The sequence below is a fragment of the Ischnura elegans genome, assembly GCF_921293095.1.
Source record: "Ischnura elegans chromosome 13 unlocalized genomic scaffold, ioIscEleg1.1 SUPER_13_unloc_2, whole genome shotgun sequence".
Classification (NCBI taxonomy): Eukaryota; Metazoa; Arthropoda; class Insecta; order Odonata; family Coenagrionidae; genus Ischnura; species Ischnura elegans.
Genome location: NW_025791658.1, coordinates 6,142,971 through 6,153,691, shown reverse-complemented (window position 1 = coordinate 6,153,691; position 10,721 = coordinate 6,142,971). Strand labels below are relative to the sequence as shown.

Below are 10,721 nucleotides of genomic sequence, written 5' to 3'. Positions count from 1 at the left end.
GAGTGTTGGCAACCACTAATTTGTGATTATGATTAAAAACTTTTGGGCTATGTTGCCGCGTCAATGCTTTGGGTGGCCCCAACGTTTCCCGACCGATGCTGGTCGCTTTTTCAAGGGATTAATTAAGGCGACATAGCCCAAAAGTTTTAAATCATAATGTCGAGCACCCGCGAAAGTTTTAACGAAGAATCACTAATTTGTGTTCTGTGCAGAACTCTAACAGCCTTTCTCCTTTTTCATTTCTATTTCCTAATCCATATTTTCCAGTTATTCTTCCATCCTGGCCTTCGCCGACGACAGCGTTCCAATCACCTAAAACAATTAGGTTTTCTTCACCCCTTACCTTTTTGATTTCTTCCTTTATATCATCGTAGACGTCTTCAACTTCTTCATCCTAGTAGTCTGTCGTGGGCATGTAGACTTGTACCACTACGGTATCTACTGGCTTAGGGTGCGATTCATAGACGGCACTTTAGGCTAAAGTATACTTTAGCCGGGCTAAAGTCTGCTTTTTCCGTTTCATAAACGCCACTTTAGAGGAAAAATGGCCGAATCGTCACTTTACCGTAAAGTGCCCAACCGGAGCTCACTTTAGGGCTAAAGTGTCCTTTACGGATGAATAAATATGGCTGCACCGGCTGTTATTGAAGTTGAAATATGAAGATATTTGGGTTACGGAAATGAATATGAACTAATTTTTTGGTGAGAACACAGCAGCAAACTGGCGCGTTTCAAGAAATAACCAGACAAGTAATATATGTCTTTTCCCTGAATGTATATCGAGTCGGTATTGATGGAGATGACCCAATTCTTATATTTTGAAGTTTAACTCTATCGGTCGTGTGATAATAACAACAAGTTAATTGTTAAGTTCTTAGGTTATTTATACGTTCATATTCTAGAATTTTCCTTAAAGATACTTGAATATGATAGCAAAATTCTGTTTATACATTGGCGTCAATAGCCTTCGTAAACAAAGACTTGATTTTCATATCGTTTGGCCAGCCAAATACTAGTTTCTACACCTTGTATTGCATTTTAAGCGTTTTCATTCAATATTTGCTTAATGTACTCTTTCCGTATGCCTCCATATCACGCTTAACATGTTTCTGTGATTGTGAAACTAGAGTCGAGTTTCTGTTTCGTTTTTCGACTATGCATTTGCATGTTTACAATGATGATATAAGATCTCGTCATGAAAGGCAGCAATAAAAAGTAAAACGTACTTTCCTTCATAGCCATATTATCAGCAGCAAAGCAATGTTTCCTCGAGGATGTAGGATTGTTATGAAATGTTATTTACACAGCATCACAGACATTTTCTACTGCAATATTCGTGAATGGATACTCGGGTTAGGTATTCACATATGTCGAGGCATCTTTTAATGTAGACAAAGAGATATTTATTGATATAAGTCCATTCTCACATTCAACATGTTTCATTGCGTGGCCATTCATTCATTGGTTTTGATGATATAGATATTCTTGACTGTACATTCTCGTCCATTTCTCTAGAATATATAACCCCTTAGGTCAACATTCCAAGAATTAAAATATTGGTAAGCACAAAAGAATTCAACAAACACCCATACCTCATTCAAAATATGCGTCCAACTGAGGCAACCACTGATCGGTAAATCTTCAAATTAATTGGTAGTTTCAAGTTAACGCGAGAGAATTTCACTATTTCACCCACCTTCAATGAACGTACACCATCAAACTTCGACTAACATGTAGTCCACACAACCGTATGCAGTTAATCATAGAAAATGACGTGAAAATATCAGCATTTGAATATTTACTTCGCTGGGAACATCGAAGGGCATTACCAATACACGAAGCTAATTAAAAGTGAGCTTTTATTCAGCCAACTCAGTCAATAACGAACAAAAAAGCTAGTGGGGAAAAGCTTTCAATGACGCAGTATTCATTTACATTTGCACATAATATGAGAAAACGAGAAAATACAGCTTAATAAATCTTAGCAAAATACAACACGAAAACCCAGTCGCCAGAAACATGTAAACAAGTACGCATTTAATATCGTGTGTCATCTTTTTCTTCACTTTTTCGCAGCGTTCATTGCCAACACTCAAAAATTTCAATGCATGATCGAGACTTTAGGAGCTAAAGTTCCACTTTATAAAGTGAGATCCTTGGGACGACTCTGAAACGAAATTTAGCTAAAGTCTCACTTTACCGTAAAGAGAGACTTTGTAAAGTGAGCAATTTCAGTGTCGTCTATGAATCGCACCCTTAGTCTCTATCTTATCCAGTCACCCAGGTAAAAATATTTGGTCTGTAACTAATCTGGATCTGGTCTGTAACTGGTCTGAAAGGCTAAATTTTGTTCTGTAACTGGTCTGTAACAGAACTGGACTGGTCTGGATTTCAGAGAGGCAAAGGAAAATGGTCTGTAACTAGTCTGGAATTCTGGTCTGTAACTGTGCTGTAATATTCGATGGTCTGCATCTGGTCTGGATCTATTCTGTAACTATGCTGAAATATTCTATGAGTTTCAACTGGTCTGGAACTATTCTGGAAAAATTCCAAGTGAGTCAACTGGTCTGGATTCTGATGTGACATGAGATCTGATATTTTATTCGGTCATCTGCAATTGATCTTAAATTTATTTGTAACAGTGAAATTATTATAATGTATATCAGGCATTGATACTTAATGGAATTAGGAATCCTGGGCTATGAAGTGGTCAATTTTTAATGTCCATTAATTTTTTTTCATGAAGGGTTACAATTTTATATTTGTTATTTCATAGATGAATTTCACATGGGTTCAAAGGTACCCACTGCCCACAATCATGGCTTGTGGAGAGTTGCGTTATTTGGATGGCATTAGACAGGGCTGCATCATAAATTGAGACTAATATCAGAAGTACTTCTGATATTGTCTCAATTTATGATGCAAACTTTAAGCATTTAAGCAAGCTTGGTAAGATAGTAAAAAATGAATATGCGAGGTAAAAATAAATATTACTTCTAAATGATTGCACAAGCAATGAAGGTTGAAATATTAAATAGGGTTTTAGAAAGTAGTTAGCAGTCAATAAAATAATTTGCAATGGTTTATTCTAATTCCAATGTATTTACCAATTTCAGGCAAAACTTTTTGCCCGCAACTTCCACTGTAATAAAAATGAACTCCTCCATGGTGGGTAGACATAGGGTAAATGAAGGGTAGTACCCTCGTTGGTGTGTAGTTAACCCTCCATCAACCCATGCTCTACATTCCGGGGAGGGTAAGGCAAGGGTAGCACTACCGTGGAAGAAGGATTCTTCCATGGCACTACCTTTCCTTAGATCTCCTTCACTCACCAAACATCTACACTTACTTGTTACATACTAACATACCTACTTCTTTCAAAAAATTGCATTGCATTTCTGTAGGGAAGGGGTGCAGTTAATGAGCTGATTGTAAGAAAAATTTAATATCTTCCAGCTAGTAGCGCTTACACACTTTATTTGGGCTATGGAAGTATAAAATAATAAACTTAAGTATCTATTTGCCCCCTCAAATGCAAATGGGTCTCGATTCAGAACACCGTGTATAAAATGGTGATAAGGTGAACGTAATGCATCATTTCAGTAACCCATTAAAATTAAAGCATTTGTTGAAGAGGAAAATATCTGAAAAGTCCCTCATGTACCTTCGTGAAGGTACACCTCGCACCTATAAGAAGCAGGTGCACCTGCTCCAGAGAAATTTAGTTCTGTAAAAGAATGTAGTAACTGCGGTAAATACATATTTTGCGGATTAAAAATTTGAGTTACAATTTTTTCCCATTATATAACGTACTTATAACGTATTAAAAATCGTATTTTGAAACTTGCGCCAAAACAACCGGCGGCCATCTTCTATACCACGTGACCTAACAGCCATTGGCACTGGAATGTTTACACTCGTAGATACAGTAGTTTCTGACTTTGTGAATTAATCTGTGCCTTAAAACCGTATTTTACAAGTAACTGTATGTTTAAGAACATATGGATGGGGAAAATATAACGTTTTTCAAAGTGAAAACTTCCAAAAAGGAATCGAAAAAAATACTGTTTCATGCCAATTGCATACTATCACAATGAAATCAACGCCGGATAAAGTTTTTATTCACCGGGTTTGCGGAAAAAGTGGCTCCTTGCAGCACGTAGAGATTTAAAGAAGATGCCTTGGTCAGCATCAACCCATCTCTGCTGCGCTGACTATTTTAATGTAAGTACATGGAACATATTTTTACAATCGATAGTAAATCAACGAACTTGAGTATCAACAATTTTTAGGGCTAATGCAATTAATGAACTACTTCTTTTAACCCAATAGTTATATAAGATTATTTATTCCTACGTTCTCACTGTGGTTACAATTTAGGTTGATCTTTGGCTTAACTTTTATATTAAAAATACTATTCGTTCAGATCGATTAAGTTGAAATATTTCAAATTACTGTTCTCGCGTTAGAAACCACATTGTTAGCAGTTTTTCATGGCATAAAAGTATTAGTCTCACTATAAATTCATTCGTGCATGAAGGGTTTTTCTTGAAATTGAATAACCATGTTACAGAATATGTGGAACAATTTTAAGTTACTTTAAGGACTTATTACTTAGCTGGTTATTAAATGTTACAATTCTCATTTTCCAGGATTGATGGCGATGGACACTAGACGTTTTCTCTACTACAATACATGTTAACTGAGTTACTAATACTAGAGAATGTTTTGAGTACATCAATAAATGTTAAATTGCCGGTATGGATTTATTTTATTGCATAGAAAATCATCCACCTCCATACGAATCCAAAATTTCCTGTTGCAGGGGATATGTTATTGATGGTTTGTCAAAAGTCATATGCTAACATGTTTTATCAACTTAGAACTTTGATGGGAGTTCACAGCTGAAATGCAGTTGCCATGTGTGATTACAATGAATATCTGACGATCGGGTTGACATTTGTTAAATTCTGAATTCCATTTGCACTCATACTGGCATAATCTGGAGATACATCAACTCTGAGCTTTTGATTGTAGTAATAATTACTTAACTTTCTTGCCCCTTGCAGCTGAAGACATCCATAGAGATGTATCATCGCTTTTCAAAATTTACAATGCATTAAATTGATTATGTAAGAATGCTATTGTAACAATTTGAGATTACTGCTATCCATTATGCCTTTATCTCTGTCATATTTGGCTGGCTGGGAAATGCCTAGTATGCTTCTCAGATTTATTTGCTTAGGCTGTTCCCTTTTCCTTACTAGCTGAACTGAACCAGTCAGATCAATGAGATAGACTGATCTTTTAGTTATCCTGAGTCTCAGGTTAAGTAGTATAAACCAACTAGTCACTAGAACAGATTAGTTCCAGACCACATAGTCTCCCTGAGAACAGACCAGTTCCAGAGCAGTACAGACCAGTTACAGACCTGGGTCCAGACCAGTTTACCCACCCGTTGTCCAGACCAGTTGCAGACCAAACTGGTCTGGAGCAATGTTTCAATTTCTTCCCAGTTCCAGACCAGCTACAGACCTTTAGCTCCACCCCCGTTCCAGACCTGTTCCAGCTCAGTTACAGACCAAATATTTTTACCTGGGCAGTCTCGAGCTCTTGTGGTGAACGGACGTGTGGTGTTTTCCTTGCATTACCTTGCCTTGATGGATTTAGTGTGTCTCACAAGTGCTGTCGTCTGCTGTGTCCAAAATGCCTGTGTGCTCTCAGTGTGATATTGTGACCAAGCGCACCCTGAAAACGGTGGACTGCGGCAGTTGCAGAGGAGTGTTTCATCTTTCATGTGCCGCCATAAATGAAGCTGATTTGCAATTACTCGAGGATACAAATCAGACCTGGACCTGCTCCACCTGCACCGCGAAAAACTGCTGCGCCCGAGGCGATGATACCCCGGTTAAATACCTAGGAGCTGATAATATTACCGGTGATACCCAACTCGTGAGTTCTAGCACTATTTTAAATGAGTTACTGAATCGTGTAAAGGCGATTCAAGATGGTCAATGTGAATTTAGAAATTCCATAAAAAACGAGCTAAGTGAACTTCGCAAAGGTATGTCGACTTGGGAGTGTTTAATCAAAGAGAACAGTAAAACCATTTCTCTAGTAAACGACTCACTTACCAATGTCAATGCTAAATTTGACAGCCTCGTGACTGAAAACAAAAATCTTGAAAAGAGACTGCATAACCTTGAAGCTCAACTTAACTCTGTAGAGCAGGACTCTCTTAGGAATGTTGTGGAATTTCACGGTATTCCACTAAAACCGGATGAAGTGCTTGAAGCTATAATCTGTCAAGTTGGGCTTGCTCTGGGGATTAAAATTGAATCAACGGACATAGACTATTCTTACAGACTTAACCCCAATAGCCAATTCAACAAAAGCAGGCCTCCCGCTATCAGAGTTCACTTTACAAGATCCACACTAGTGCAGAAAATACTCGAGGCTCGTAGGGTGAAAAGGAATTTGTCAATTAAAGACCTTGGATGGAGCGATTCAGTTAACAACTTGATTTATGTGAACGAATCGCTGATCCCTTTAAACAGGAAGATGTACGCCGCCGCCAAAAACTTAAAATCGGAAGGGAAGATTAAATATTTATGGGTACGCAATGGTCGTGTGTATACGCGAGTTCGCAACGGTGGCGAGCGTATTCTAATCTCCAAGGAAGAAGATCTTAGTAAAATATATTAACATGAGGCCCCCCCGCTGCTTCCCAAAGTCAAAACATCTGTGAGTGAAATAACAGTAAGCCTCGTTAACTGGCAGTCTCTGATGGGTCATATTGACGAGTTTCGAAACCACTTCACATGTAATCCAGCTGATATCATTTGCTTGACTGAAACGTGGTTGAAGCCTAGCATTTCTGACGATATGGTGGGACTGGACAACTATCACCTCATCCGTCACGATAGGATTAACAAAGTTGGTGGTGGAGTCGGTGCCTTTATACACCAAAGGCTGCACTCAAACGTCCTGGATATATCGCCTCAGGTCTACGAGAAACGACCCGAGTTCCTGGTCATCGAAATAGCGGGGGTAACTTTTTCTAAACTTCTATTATTCATTATCTACCGACCTCCAAAAGTTGGGCATATGTCAGATATTGAAAATGTATTTTCCAAATTTAGCCCAACGTTTAAAAATATTATAATTGTTGGTGATTTCTTGTTGGTGAATGCAGACTTGTTCCGCGATACCTATTACAGCACATTCTTGCATAATTTTATATACACCCATGTCTCGTATAGCGCAAGGGATGCGTTCCTTGGGGTCTTTGCGCTATACGAATTTGCGTTATACGAGAGCGTTTTAACATAGGGAAGATAGGGATGCGTTCCTGGTAGCATAGGTCTTGGGTATTGAATTTCCTCTAAAACATCTATATTCCCATAAAAAGCCTTAGAAAACATTATTTCTATAAATATTTATAGTTAAAAACATCTTTAAAGATAGTATTCACGCATTCAAAGACTTTTATTCACGTTAAAAAAAAATTCTTACGTGCTTTCGAAATTCCGTCCTGTCGTGCGGGTGGGCTAACATCTGCTATCTCAGGGGATCGTAATGCGTTGCCGGCAGTTGATGATTTTTCAAACTAGTCTAAAAACAACTATTGTGTCACCCAGGCCCTTTTGTCGCTCATCGAAATGACAGGAAAATGCTACTTTAAATGCCATTTCATAGCTAGCGGAGTTTATGAATGATAAATCATTTTAATTTGAAGTCCTCCGAGTCATTAGCAGCTACGTGAAACAGTCTTTAAATGCCTTGAAACCTGACCCAGGTTTTCCTTCCCTGAAAATGAATGAACGAGAATGCATTCTTTTCCAAAAGAATATCGTCTCATCTACACTAAAAACTAGTTGAGGGGGAAAGGAGCCACTTTCAATCACAGCTTGGAGTTCATCAGAAAATGTTGTGGTGGCTGCGCTATCAACACTTGCAGATTCACCAGCTGATGTCGCCGCACTGAAAATACCTGCTTGCCGTTTAAATTCTGGAACCAACCGGAGCTTTCACTTAATGTCTCGGAGCGATTACCACTCTCGTCTTTTTGTACTGATTCACCATGAACTTTCCGTATGTGTAGACCGCTTGGTTGAAGTTGGTGCGGCTGAGGTCACTGATATTTTAGCTTCGTCTTTATTCAGAATAAGGCATCGTGAGTTTAAACTTCCGCGCAATATCGCTTTGACGCTCTCCATTTTCAAAGCAATTGACCTCTCTCAAGTCCTCTTCTAGGTTAATGGTTTTTCTTGATAAACTCTTGATTTTTCTACACGCATTCCTATTTTTTGCCATATTCTCTTGGTTTTTACCCTGTATGGCTCTATCTAAATCACCTTCTTCTGCTGAACTGTATTCCTGAGACGCAGAAGGGCTATGACTGCGGGGAGGGAACGAAGCCATTGTGTTTAAGACTCTATAGCGGACCCTTTTATGTGTTGATGCTATTCATGCGCAACTCGGTCACCGCTCTGTGAATACCGATGACCTTGAAGGCTTTAGCGTAGACTCTCTACCTGGAAGTCAATCGCCCGGTAACCTACGACGGCAAAAATACGTCTCAAACCGTATTGCTGAAAAAAAAAACTCATTTCCACTAGCCCCACGCTTAATTAACGATCTAAATTTTTTATTATCATTCTGTTAAGGAGACGAGATAAATCTTCGGTAGGCCGGCTATCTAGACCCAATGACGAGTAATACTTTTGGCAATTGCGCAGCAATGAATTTCGATTAATATATAAACAAAAAAGAAGATTTGAGGCAAAAAATAATATTAATATGCGTAAATTGATAGAAATTTCGTGTGTACTTAGCGCAAGTTCACGTTTTATCACGAGAGCGTTTAAGATTTTTGATTAGGCTACACTGCGTTGCAATGTTTCCCCGAGGGACGAATTTGCGCTATATCGAAATTGCGCTAATCGAAATTGCGCTATACGAGACATGGGTGTATTCCAATGGTCTTTACCTTCTACCGTTGAATGCCACTCATCATACTGAGAACAGCCACACGCTCCTCAATCTTTTCATTGTTGACTCACGAGATAAAGTCTCTTCTTTTAGTCAATCTCCAGTTCCATTTCTGTCGGCCCATGATAAAATTATGGCAACTTATAAATTTAATGTTACCAAAAAATCTCAGCCTCCTCTGGTTATTAGAAGTAATGCGTGTTTCAATGTTGAAACTTTCCAAGATGACTTATTGAGCATTGATTGGAAAAATGTGTGCAACTCTCTCAATGTTAATACAATGCTCAAAGCTTCAACTCTGTTTTCCATGAGTGCCTTGATCGTCATGCTCCAAAACGACTCATACAGCCTAAGTGTTCCAGAGCTCCATGGTTTACCCCAGCAATAAAGGAGCGAATCAAAGAAAGAGATAGACTTAGACACAATTTCATTCCGACGAAAAATCCTGCCTATTACCAATTATTTGTCATACAACGCAACCTTGTGAAAAAGTCCTTGATGAACTCAAAAAGAGAGTACTACACAAATGCGCTCTCTAAACCAGCCTATCCCAATGAACTCTGGAAAAAACTTAAAAACCTGGGACTCATTAGAAAACTGGACAATTCAATCGTAAGTGGGCTCTCTCTAAATGAACTAAACAACTACTTTTCAACGAGTGGTATTCCTCCCCTGAACTCAGCTGATGCTCGCCTGACAAACTTTCCTTCTCCTGTCGCCTTTGTGCCTTATAACGATAAAAATTTTTACTTTAATTACGTTATGCCAGACGCTCTGCGTAAGGTACTCACTGCGTCGAAATCTAATTCAGTTGGTATAGATGACATCTCTGTTAAATATTTGAAAATTGCTTCTGAAGTTGTGACTCCTGCTCTTCTTGAAATATTCAACTCTTCGCTGATGTCTGGAATTTTTCCCACACTATGGAAATCTTCCCTTATTCGTCCGATTAAGAAAGTCAAAAGTCCGTCTTCCCCTTGTGATTACCGCCCAATATCAATACTTTGTGCCATGTCTAATTGTCTTGAAAAGATAGTATTTCAACAAACTGTTGATTACCTCACAACAAATAAGTTATTTGATCCATTTCAGTCAGGTTTCCGCAAAAACTTCTCTACTCAAACGGATTTAATCAAAGTTTCTGATGACATCAGATCTTCTATTGACAAAAAATTGTTGACCATACTGGTACTGTTCGACTTTAGCAAAGCCTTTGACTGTGTAAACCATAAGTTGCTCCTACAAAAATTGAGAAATCTAAATTTTTCCTGTTCATCATTAAATTGGTTTAATTCATACCTAACCGGACGACGCCAATCAGTAAAAGACTCCAATGGTAATTTGTCTGAATGGGCGTCTATCTCACATGGAGTACCTCAAGGATCAGTTCTTGGGCCATTACTGTTTTCGTTGTACGTGGGAGACCTTTCTGCATGTATCAAAAAATGCAAATACATGATGTACGTTGACGATCTCCAAATTTATATACACTGCCGCCCGAACGATTTCTCCGAAACTGTTAAATTAGTAAACGACGAAGTAACTGCTATTGTGTCATGGGCTCAACAAAACTGCTAAAAAATAAATAGAAATAAAACGAAATCAATGATAATCGGCCACTCTAGGATAATTTCTAGGCTAAATATTGCCGATATGCCAACGATTGAAGTTCAAGGAATTTCAATACCTTACACAAAAGCGGCTAAAAATTTAGGGGTCATATTTAG

At 38.4% G+C, this 10,721-nt stretch overlaps 1 long non-coding RNA gene across 1 annotated transcript; it reads left to right on the top strand.

Annotated features, from left to right (window-relative positions):
• The first annotated feature begins 3,643 nt into the window (after nucleotides 1-3,643).
• On the top strand, nucleotides 3,644-4,761 carry LOC124172664. Its single transcript, XR_006868238.1, has 2 exons — nucleotides 3,644-4,224; nucleotides 4,653-4,761. It is a non-coding gene; the product is annotated as an uncharacterized LOC124172664 (long non-coding RNA).
• Nucleotides 4,762-10,721: the final 5,960 nt, after the last annotated feature.